Raw genomic sequence first — 12468 nt, forward strand, 5'->3', positions numbered from 1 at the left:
ATCAAATTAAAAAAATATGTGTAACAAAAAGAATTATTTTTATTGATAATAAAAATGAAATACATACTTTATAACTGGCCAAAAATGAAATTATTTTACTATTTGGCAAAGATCCAAAGTTCAACCTTTGGGTCAAATGTATTAACATTAATGTCATAAATAAATAATGAAAATTTATAAAATATAAAAATATAAAAATGAAAAAAAATGCATAAATGTTGCAAAGAAAAAAACATTCATGCACATGTATATGTTTAATTAATTATCATATTAAACAAAAAGTAAGTGTAACATATTGAAATTGTTTTTACACAAAAATATAAAACAAATATAGAAAAAATCGAATACATCTATAATTCTATATTTACACTTCTATTAGAAATATAAATAAGATAAAGATTTGCTTCTAAAAGCATAACAATCAAATGCTAGAATACCTTTCAGTCCCAAAGCATGAAGCCAAAAATTGGGACTTCGTGCTTTTGGGCTTTAAAATCACAAATCTTGAGGTTGTGTTTGGCCTTTCCCTACCTTTTCTTTCATACCAAACACAGCCTAAGCTCATCCGAGGTCAGTATTAGTTGGTTGTAGCTAATATATTACAGCTTTATTCTCAGCCTTGTAGATGCGACTGGCAGGGATCAACCCAACTAACCTAATCCGATTTGGCCCCAATTGGGTTGTGCCTTTCAAAAATTGCTTTGGCCAAGGTCGGATGACACAATCTGATTTTTGGATGGTTGGGGTAGGGCCGAAGTTTTGGAAATCTGATCTAGCCTGAAGCCATACACCCTTATTAATATCTTCATGTGTCATTAAACAATAATTTAATTTTAGTTTTAGGGAAACCCGAAAAGCTAATTTCATAAAATACAATTTTATGACCCTGACTTACCTCTACTCTACTCTAGGGGTGATAATGGGTTAACGTTGAAATGGGCTGGGCTTAGGCTGTATTTGAAATTTCTTATTTAAAGGATTTATTTCATTTTTATAGTTAAAAATTCAGTATTTATAAACACTTTAACAATAAAAAGAAAATAAATCCTTAAAATAAGGAATGCCAAATGCAACTTTAGAGTCTTAGTTAAGGGTTATATCTTTGGCATGGGACCAACCCAGTCCAATGTAAGGCATTGGGAATATCTCCCCATCCCAATGTAAGGCATTAAAGGCTGTTCGAACACCTGGGTCTTACACTGACTGAAGCCGATCCGTCCAAATCCCAGGCCTAAAACATAAGCCTGGCTCTAATAAACCCTAATAACACAATTCTCTTAGAGAGTTGCACATGCTGTTAAGGGATAAATACAAATGCTTTTGTGGGAAATTGGTTTTCCAAGAAAATCTAGATGTACCAGGTCGAATATTTCTCTCTATACGGTCAGGACACCATGACGTGTGGGGGACCTCAGGTTCAGGGACCCCTTTATGGGCATTCTGCAACCTGATGGTACAACTCAAGCAAAATGTTGGTACAATACCTTGTTCAAAATTCAAACTTGTGGTCTCTTAACCAGTAGAATAGTTAGATCTGGATATAGAATTTGAATTAAAATCTTGATAAGTTGACCTAAAACCTTGAAGCACAAACTAGATTTTAGTTACTTACGTCCGTCATTCCTTTATCTACTTCAACTACTGCACCTTCCTTGGTAAGGTGTTTTCCCTGGGTGACGATTTCTGATTCAGTAAATCCAGGAGCAGCTATGGTTATTTTGACATCTGAACCCAACTCAATTCTCAGTGTCTCGTAGAAGTTTATCAATGCTGCTTTACTTGCCTGAAAGTCACCAGAGAAGTAGAAGAAGTTTAGCTCTATAAAAATTAAAGGAGAAAAGAATAAAAGAAGAATGGTTGAAACCATCTATTTGGCTCCTTACTTACACCATATAAACTCGCCAATGGTGACATTAACCATCCAGTGCCTGAGGTGCCCCTGCTCTTCCTGAGATATGGAATTGCATAATAAGTTGGATAGATTGATCCCCAAAAGTTAACATCCTAAACATGTAGAAAAACACAACAAATTAACAACGTTACTTGTAAATTTTCCCTACATATATAGAGAAATGAAGAGGATTCTGAAGTTCTTATTACAGATTTTACCATCACACTTTCTTCGAATTTGCAATAGCTAACAATGCCAGCATTACACACCAGATGATCCACTGCAGAAACAGATCATTGAAGCTTTCATTGTATATTTCAAGGTATAAAACTCAGTTTACCAAAATATATGGAGCAGCCTGTATTATTTTCTTTTTTCAGAAACCACTGTCTACTACATGCAACAGTGAACCAACCCGGCCGGTTTTTCTCGTGTTGGGATTGATTATTCTTGGCCGGGGGTAACTGGGCCCATGTCAAAACCCACCATCACCTCGAGACAAAAGTATACAATAACTCTCCATCTTTTTCAAGTAAGGGTTGGTTTGTCATAACCCGGTTGTGTTGAATCGAGTTATGGTTGGGCTAACCAAACCCAGATCATCGTCAGTTCGTCACCTTTAGAAAATTCCGTTTTTGATAGTTACCTTCTGGAAATTCCTTGGACCTTTGCATATTATATGGATACAAGCGCAGCTATCCTTTGTTCTATATTTTCTCTTTTCCTTTTTTCAAATTATTGAACACTTGGTTACTTTTCATTCAAAGGAAGAAGCAGGAGAAGTCTGATGGATATTTGAAGTTTAATTTGAACTTACAGCGGCCGAAGCGTTTCACTGATTCTTCAACAAACCCCTTGCATTCATCAGCTCTGGAGACGTCTGCAGGAACAATCAGAACACTAGAGGATCCAATTTGACAAGCTTTGGCAGCAACTTCTCTAAGTTTCTTTTCTCTTCTTGCAACAAGGATTAAAGATGCTCCTTTCTTCGCGTATAAGCCAGGTGCTGTGAAATCAATATTGATCAGGTTAAGTAATTCATGCATGGAAGAGTTTAGTTAAATGTTTGACGGAAAGAATTAAATTTGGTTTAATTTGCATAACCTCGCCAATCCCAGATGAAGCGCCAGTAATGAGAACAACTTTTCCAATCATGCACTCACTGGTGAAGGATCCTATGATGGAGCGGATGAATCTTAGAAGGAATAAGGGAGGTAATGCTACCCATAGAATGATGAAAGCGATGGGAGGAGCCATCATGTTCAAGAACCTGTGGATCAGATCCATTTCTCTTTTGCTAGCTAGAAAAGCTCAGCAACACAAAATAACAGAGTAGTGAGAGAGAGAGAGAATCTTAAGGGTGGACTGTGGAGGAGCTGTTTAGATATCAATTTATTATAGACAAGCATTCTCAGAAGATAACTCAGCTAGTGATGCCCTAGCCTCCAAAGTAGGTTATTTATTTATTTTTTGGATAAAAGCTCCAGGGTAGGTTCATCATTCATGAATCTCTAAATATTTTTAAATCTTGCTAAATTTTGGTCAAAAGTAACTATATAGATATTTTGAATTATGTCTTTTTTTAGAGGATTCTAACAAAGAGGATGATAACTGTGTTAAAAAGTTAAGAGAAGATAATTATAATTACCAAACATCAGATGAAGTTTCAGCAACAACCAAAAATTTCAGAAGAGATTTCAAATGAATTTCTTACGGCCTTGTTATAGAGATAATTTCTTACGGCCTTGTTATAGAGATAATTTCTTACGGCCTTGTTATAGAGATAATTTCAGAAGAGATTACCAAATTCATTTTTCAATGAATTTCTTACGGCCTTGTTATAGAGATAATTTGAACAAAGCCAGAATTAACCTCGTTTTAAGCTCAAAAGTTGGCTCACCTTATTATCCCAATTGGATCGGACTCCATCACAAGTTCACAACCCTTAATAATAATATATTTCGACAGAAGAATGATTGGAATTTTAATAACAGGTTAACAAGGTTACGTATTATGTGTAAATTCGGGGCATCTAAATTCCTGGTTTTTGATGGTTTCACTAGGCAAACAAACCGGTGCAAACCTGTCGACCAGCTAGATACCTGAAGCCAAGGTTCAAAATATTGATACAGGCCAATACCCGTATCAGTATTTGACCCATTTGCCCCGCTAGTGATATTACGATTATTGGAGTACTGCTCAGACAAGGAACAACTCAGTTCTAGTGTATGCTCAGTTTGGAAAGAGAAAAAATACAAGTATGTACAGGGTAAAGTTTTGTATGTTGTATTTCAAAATCTTATATGTTCGTTGTACATGTGCAATTCTGTAATTGTACTCTTTCCAAACCGAGCTTTTTTTTTTGGTAATAACAAACTGAGCTTAATGGTGATGCCCTTTTAATTGTGACTGTTCAAGTAGACATGAAAGACATCAATTGATCAATTAATATTTTGGAAAAGCACAGACAGGCCCAATGCAGATTTCAGAATTCCACTGTAGATCTATAAACATTTAAAATGTTAAAAATCCCCATTCTATACATGAATGCCCTTCTGTAAATTGGCATCAATTCTGAACTAGTACTATCCCAACTGTACTTTGAATCTAAAAATTCTGACCCTGGGCTGAACCATCAGTGGATTCAGATTTTATATTTCATTTTCATTGTTAATAAAAATACCTATTATTTTTATATTTATTTTTGTTTAATATGATAAATATAATATTAGAAATATGCACAAATTTTATTGACAGCTTTTTGTTTTCTATAATTTCTAATTTGTATCTATTTTTTAGTTTTTATTATATAAGTACGACATACTGTGCTGACGTATTTGATTTGAAAAAAGGCACTTTGATTTTTGGGAAACTTTAACTTTTTTTTCCTATTTACATAAATAATTCTAAAATCGATTCCGTACTTATTTTTGTTTGATATAATAAGTTTGTAATATATTAGATATATCAAAATTTTCTATATATATTATGTATTTTTTTTGTTTGTTTAATGCTCCAAACAAAATCCAACATCTCCCCCTTTCTCTCCTAGCTTCCATCCTTCAAAAAAAAAAGAAAAAAGAAAGAAAAAGAAAGAAAGAAAAAAACTCTCACCTCTCCAGAATCGAGTCCCTCTTGTTCTCATCTTCCCTCCATCTATCCGTCCTATCTTTCCTAGGTTTTTAACAAGAAAATCGTCCCCAAGAGTCCAAACTCAATTGCAGCAGAAAATTTATTTACAATTCAGCCGTATCATAATATCTCACCATTTTATTGTGTAAAAACATCTCAAGGCCATTTTCATCCTTTGCTAACCACTCAAATTGGTTGATTTATTCTCTTCCAAATATTTTGCTATCATTTTATCATGCATGAGGATGGATGTTACGTTGGTCATGAATGCATGTGGATGGATGTTGGACATGCATGCATGGGAAAACACATGCATGTGGATGGACGTTGGTCATGCATGCATGCGAAAACACATGCATGTTGGAGGTATGTGAGATGTGAAACTATATGCATCATCAGATGTCGATGAAAATATATATGAACACCACATATGCAGCAATGCAGCGGCTGAATGCATGTGCCAGCAAGGGTTACTTAGAAGCGAAGAAATATATTTTCCTCTTTCAATCCATAAGTCTCTGAAAAAAGAATCATTTTCTTCATTAGTAGAAACTTAGAGAAAAGAAAGAGAGAAAGCGAAAGCAGAGCAACGAAGAGAACAGAGCATCATAATTCAATACATTCTCAGAACCAAACTCAGGTAAGCTATTTATGTGTTTTAAGATTTTTGTTGGTGGATTTTTTTGACAGAAATATATTGGGATTTTTTTTTATTTTTCGTTCGGGTTCGGGTTCAAGTGATGTAAGTTGAAATATTCTTTTGTTAGTCTTTTATTTTTGAATATTCTTTTTCTGGATTTTGTGATGGGGAAAGTTGATCAATGGGATTTTGATTCTCATTGACCAAAAAACCTATATTCTTTTTTCAGATATATAGGGGGACCAGGGAAAGTTTATTTTCATCGATGATACCCATCTCCTAGGTAGATAAATAACTTTTCATTGGTAGGGAAAGTTGCCAAAATAAAAATAAACATGAATAAATGCATTTACTTCGGTAATTCTTTCCTGGGAAACACTTACGTGAATAAATGCATTTAACCCGATAAATAACTTACCAAAAAAGCGAATGGAGACATTATATTTTTTAGTGTGCCAATTATCGTGGAAGCATGTTTCATTGAACTAAAATTACATGTATTCCTGTCAATTATTGTGAAAGCATTTTCTTTTCTTTTATTTTTTCTTTTCTAGAGTTTAGAGCTCCCTTCGACAATGGGCTAAAAATCAGGTTCTGTCCGCTTTGTTTGGTGTGTACTCTTGTTTTTGTTGTTTGACACCGGACTGTAAGGCTGTTCACCGGTCGGGTTGGATCGGTTTATTGCGATTTTCCAACCGACCCGACCTGGTCGGGTTACCTAACATAGAAACCGAAACCGATCCAGTGTTAAGCAAAACCGACCTGGTCGATTTGAGTCGGGTTGGGTCGGTTTCGGTTCTAAGTTCATCCCAGTGATAAAATCTTGCTAATTTTAAAAACAATCATAAATTGAACATCATTTCAGCCATTTCCTATGATAAAATTTAAATGAAAATCACAAAAGTTGTTCATTAATCACTATTCACTAATCCAAAGTTTCTTACAACCATTCAAAAACTAGGTGGACTAATGGGCTTTGAAACTTCATGTTTGAACTAAGTCGGTTTGGTTCGGGTCGATTTCGGTTTTTTTGTGTGAAAACTGAAACCGACCCGAATCATCGGTTTAGAAATTTGCACAACCCGAAACCGACCCGTGCTGATGAAAACCCAGCCAACTCAAGTTGGATCGATCCGGATTGATCAGTTTGGTCAGGTTGGGCCTTCTTATGAACAGCCCTACCGGACTGTAAAGATTATTGTATATTCTGACTAGAAGCCGTCCAATGAAAATTTCAGAAAAGTAGACCAATATATTCTCAATGCAATAGTATAGATAGATATGATACAGATTATGGGTACCAACAGTACACTATCACAATGCAATAAGTTCTCAATAACTTTGAAGTCTTGAATGCAAAATGAAAGAAAATTAAATAAGCAAGAGGTGATGGTGAAAATTAAATGAACGTATCTCAATAACAGTACACTATCACAAGGTACTGATCATCTCAATTGAGAGTTGAGACCGGTGGATCAACAGGCGGGAGAGGGACTACTCAGAGAGACGCCCATTGGCGGCCATTAAACCAGAGCGGACTGACCATCCAGCTTTGAGAGCAACGAAAGTGACATTGAGTCACAGATTGATCCACACACAATAAATTAGGACAGTTGCATTTTAAGCCGTATAACCAGCTAACTAGGGAGTAGGGGACCATAGAATCGTTGAAACCTATTACAACAAGCGAAATAAATAAAGTACCTTTGGTTGCTAGAAAGGATTCATAAGATTTGAAAAATGAAAATGATGGAACACTGCTAGCTAATGGATAGAAATCTTTTGTTCTTACCACTCAAAAGATAATGGCACTCTCTCCAAGAAAGATAAATTAGTAAAGCGCATCCACATTCTCATCGATTTAAAACACTTGGACAAAGTATGGACATATCCATTGCAGATTTTTGAATTCCACTGCATATCTATAAATATTCAAAATATCAAATACCCTCATTCTATACTTCAATTCTTGCTCGGGAATTGACATTAAATCTGAACTGGCACCTACTCCAATTATATTTTGGGCCTAAAAATTCTAACTCTATGATAAACTTGCTTTCTCTCAAATCACTTTGGCTGTCTAAACTCATTGCCTTTAAGGGTGGAAAAATCACAACCAATATTCGAGTGCCACCCTCTCCTCATCAATCTTCTAATGCAAAGAAAGACTACTGTGTCCACCGCCAACAGTTCTAACCGCATATTATTAACATTTCTGAATGACTGAAAAGTATGAAGATATTTTTAATGAACGCTGAGATGTGCATGTGGGGCACGAATGTGAACTCAACTGAACACCAAGAACAAAACGAATTTTACTTACCATACTTGGATAGCGGAATTACAGCTAATAATTCCCTTAATAGTAATTCCACTAATTTAGGGAAGTTCCTTCGTGATATCCACGCTTTTAATTTTCCCTTGGAATCACGTACTAACAATAGGGAAAAGTTTGACTCAGAATGCACAACATGATGCCATGTCCCATATTAGCGGTAGTCTTCTTTAAGCACCGTAAGTGTTCCCCCCCTCCCCCTTTCTCTCACTAAGGCTGTATTTGTAAAGACTTTCCTACCTTTTTTCTTTCTTTTTGTAAAGGTTTTCCTTCTTTTTCCTACTTTTTTCTTTAAACCAAATAAAACCTAAATTTATTAATAAAAAACACATTGGTTTTTGTAATCCTCCTATGCTGATTGTGTAAAAAGGTTGTATTTATTCTATAAAAATAAGGTCTTTAGAAGATTGAGAAATCACTGAAGCAAATAAATGCTCTTTGTAACCTAGAAAAATGACATCAATGAAGTCTTAATTCTTTTAAAAGAGCGAATGAAGTCCAAATCAAGAGACCGAGATGTGACGTACAGGGGGCAAATGGTTTTTAGGTGGTGAATAGTCTGGTAAGAACCGTGGAAGGCAAAAGGGGTGGGGAAGTTGGGGAAGCAACTCGAAAGAGGAGAGTGAGAGGAGAGGAGAAGAGAGGGAAAAACACGCGGGTCATTTGATTTCCCTCAAAATAATTTAACTTTGTATAAGAAAACAAAGACAATGAAAAAAAGAAAAAACTTAACGATGCTTAAAGAAGATTACCATTAATATGGAATGCAGCCATCATGCTGTGCATTGTGGGCAGCCAAAGCTTTCCCTAACAATAACCGCACATCTTGGTATTGGATTCATAAAACTTGATGGGACAAATGGTGCATATTCTACCCATGGGTCGGAGCTCTCGAACAGTTTGAGAGACATCAAGCAATCGACACACTCCACCAACTCACGAACTTTGTTGCGAACCTAATATCCCAAATTGTTATTAATTACAGGCCAACCGAGGGTTGCTGCTTTACAAAGCTCTTCATCTCTTGATGGCAGATCCCTATCCAATGTTCTTTGATATGAACCCTTAACATCAAGCAGTTTCATGTCTCCCTCTCCATTCACAAGAAACAAGCCTATTAGAAAAACCGATGCTTCTTTATCATTATGGATGCTGATGTTTCGGAGAGTTTTGGATATGGGAATTGAACGAAGGGATTGAATTGATTGATGAGGTATTGACTCCACTATATATAATTGTAGTTACAATGAGATAAGATAAGATGATTGCAGTTACAGTGAGATAAGATTATTGTAGTTACAATGAGATAAGTATACAACAGTTTAGATAAGCTTCACTATGTTGGTGACGTGATTGACTTGGTGTCTTCTACACACCCCCACAAACGAAACGATGAGGTAACCACAGTGAGTTTGTCCCGAAGTTGGTGAAATTGGCAATAGGTAATATGGTAACATCGTGAACATCCAATGATTGCCAAAGAACCAAATCATGAACAAAGTGGAAGTCTAGTTTCGTGTGCTTAGTACGAGCTTTGAAGCATGGGTTGGCAGCAAAGTATGTGACACCAATATTATCGCATCATACAATTGGATCTTGTGAGGAGTGAATACCAAGTTCATTTAATAGACTTTGAAGCCAAATAATCTTTGTGGTGGTATTGGCAATTGTAGGAAACTCGGATTCCGTGGTAAAGCGTACCACTATTGACTGCTTGCGAGCATTCCATGTTATCAAATTGGGTCCAAGGAACATACCAAAACCTTTGGTAGAATAACGGTCATCTAGGAAGAAACCATGTGTGAGAGGGACTTTTAAATAGTGCAAGATGCACTTGATTGCTTTCCAATGTTCTATTGTCAATGAATGAAGAAATTGACAGACCTTGTTAATGGAGAAGTTAAGAAGGCAAGGTCTGGCCGTGTCAAGGTTGAAGGGATGGGAGATCCATCATATGGATGGCCAAATCATGCAGAGTGGCTGGGTAAATTTTCAAAAATTTATTTTTCTCATCCAGGAATCGTATTCTCTACTTTAGAAAAATTGCATTTTCTAAGGTTTATTCTTGAAATAAACTGGACCAAATCTGAAACCAAAAGAGGGAGAGGGATATACCTGATACGGAATATAAGTAACTCCCAACGTAGGTGTTTACACCCAAAGAGGTCACAAAAATCAGCTTTCACTGAAGATGACACAGCTTGTTTTGAGGCAGGATCAGCAAAGAGGTTATTCAGCAAGAACCTAATTCTTCAGCAAGAATCACGCAAGGGGTTCTGAGCACGAGTCCAGATTGTTTCTTCTAGCAAGAAACGATATCAAGATCTAATCTTGATCAATTCCAAGAGTGAAGATTGAACTAGGTAGGGGCAGCAAGAGCTGAGGGAGAAAACTATAGAATGTTGAATGTTGTTTCGCTAAGGAATTCACCCCCTTATTTACAACCTTCTCTGGATCAGCTTCCTAATTCAATTAGGAAAGAATTTCCTCATCCAAATTTGATATTTGGATGTAGACTCTTAAGTGGATAAGAAATATCTTATCCTCTTGCTGATCCTAATTAGATTATAAACCTAATTTGCCCCATTTAATTAAATCACTTAAACCTATTTCGAAATGGGCTTTAAGCCCACTAAGTCATATGGCTCACTTTCCCTTTTAAATGTTGGCTAGTTTGGTTCTCTTTGTATGGTGTGGGACGGTAGTATTAATCTCCACAAAGTCATATGGGTTCAGTCCAACCTCTATTACAAGGCCTAGCCGAATTCACTATTGAAGACAGTGAACCCCTGAGCCCATTAGTATGGGCTCTTAACAGGCCCAACATTTACACTAAATGGTCCCTGGTCCAACCACCTTATGAAGGCCCAAGGACTAGACTTATGTGAGATTAGCCCATCAGGTAAAAATCATAAATGGTCTTACACAACCTCTCAACCCATAATGATCAAACACTGCTCAACAAGAGAGGACTTCTCCCTCGGCTACAAGGTATAATGTTGCACTCTCTACTCACATGGATCACGGGAATTAAAACCTTTGCAAATATTTTGTGAAACCATAATATATACGTATATCTCTATATAAATATATTTTGCAAAAACAAATCTCAACAAATTTGAAATCAACTACTAGCAGTTTAGGTTTCCATCAAAAGGAGTTCATTACTCGATCATTCACTTTGTTCAACAAAGGGGATGATTCTATCACTATGATCACCCACCTAGGTGAATTCTTAAACTACCCCAACATACTCAGGTTTTGACCCCCTCTAAGGATTTCACTGATTGGCATATCAAAGACAACCCAATCCTACACCTAGTGCAGTACCATAATCGAGTCTAGGGGTTAGGTGTAACTTTCTAGTTTTTGCCCATCTATCTCTAAGGTCCAGGGCATAACTAGAAAATAGTCTGAGTCAAAGTTTCAGTCAAACCCATACTACATGTGCTTTAGGTCTTACCCTGGCAGTTGAGACAAGCTACCCCGTCCTTCTTGGCAGCACATTAGTGTCAGCCTTGGCATGATAAACCTCCCCAGGTCTATCCAATGGCTGCGGAGATTCTAAGCTAACACGAGTCTCATTATTGTCCAATTTAAGGGTATTACACAGAAATACACCATATATAACATGAATCAATTACATACTATTATTCATTTACAATAAATGTTAAAAGTACATCAATTTGATTGGAGCTAAGGGCATACATTGTCTAACAGTTCCCACTTGAACTTAGGTCCAATCAGGTACAAGCCTCAGTTACAAATTGTCCACGTGTTTGTCAAGCACTTTCTGGGTCAGTGGCTTAGTCAATGGGTCTGCCACATTCTCCGCTAATGCTACCTTTTTTACAACAATCTCCCGTAGATCCAATGTTGTCACACAACAGTGGAATGAGTGATGTGCTGAATTCCTAATTCCAGAATGGACAACTTCATTCATTAGGTAACCTCACTTACGGCAATGTGCTTGGCTTGGGTTGTGGACTATTTTTCTTACTACACAGGACCCTATCATGCAGATGTAACCAGATGTAGACTTTCTATCATTTAGGTCTAACTGGAAGTTAGCATTGGTATACCCTAGGATCTATAGTGAATTACCACTGAATACCAGACAAAACTCTTTTGTCCTTTGAAGGTATTTCAGTATGTTTTACACAGCTATCCAGTGCTCCTATCCTGGGTTAGATTGGTTTCTACTTACCGCACTCACTGCCTGAGCAATGTCAGGTCGAGTGCATAGCATGACATACATGATGCTTCCTACGGCTGAGGCATAGGGAACCTTTCTCATGCCCTCAATCTCTTCGGAAGTCTTAGGAGACATACCCATGGAGAGAATGACTCCGTGCTTGAAAGGAACATTTCCTTTCTTGGAGTTCTCTATACTATATCTTTTGACAATCTTGTCAATGTAAGTAGACTGGGATAATCCTATTATCCTCTTCGATCTATTTCTATAGAGTC

The 12468-nt window shown here is 36.6% G+C and overlaps 1 pseudogene across 1 annotated transcript; it reads right to left on the reverse strand.

Annotated features, from left to right (window-relative positions):
* Positions 1–237: 237 nt before the first annotated feature.
* Positions 238–3273, reverse strand: LOC104607028 (11-beta-hydroxysteroid dehydrogenase A-like; annotated as a pseudogene). Its single transcript, XR_016068635.1, has 5 exons — positions 2996–3273; positions 2709–2897; positions 2110–2171; positions 1888–2004; positions 238–1783 (listed from the first exon to the last, which is right to left on the reverse strand). The product of XR_016068635.1 is annotated as an 11-beta-hydroxysteroid dehydrogenase A-like (transcript).
* Between the last annotated feature and the right edge of the window lie 9195 nt (positions 3274–12468).

This window comes from Nelumbo nucifera, chromosome 4 (genome assembly GCF_055504915.1).
Source record: "Nelumbo nucifera cultivar China Antique chromosome 4, China Antique-T2T, whole genome shotgun sequence".
Classification (NCBI taxonomy): domain Eukaryota; kingdom Viridiplantae; phylum Streptophyta; class Magnoliopsida; order Proteales; family Nelumbonaceae; genus Nelumbo; species Nelumbo nucifera.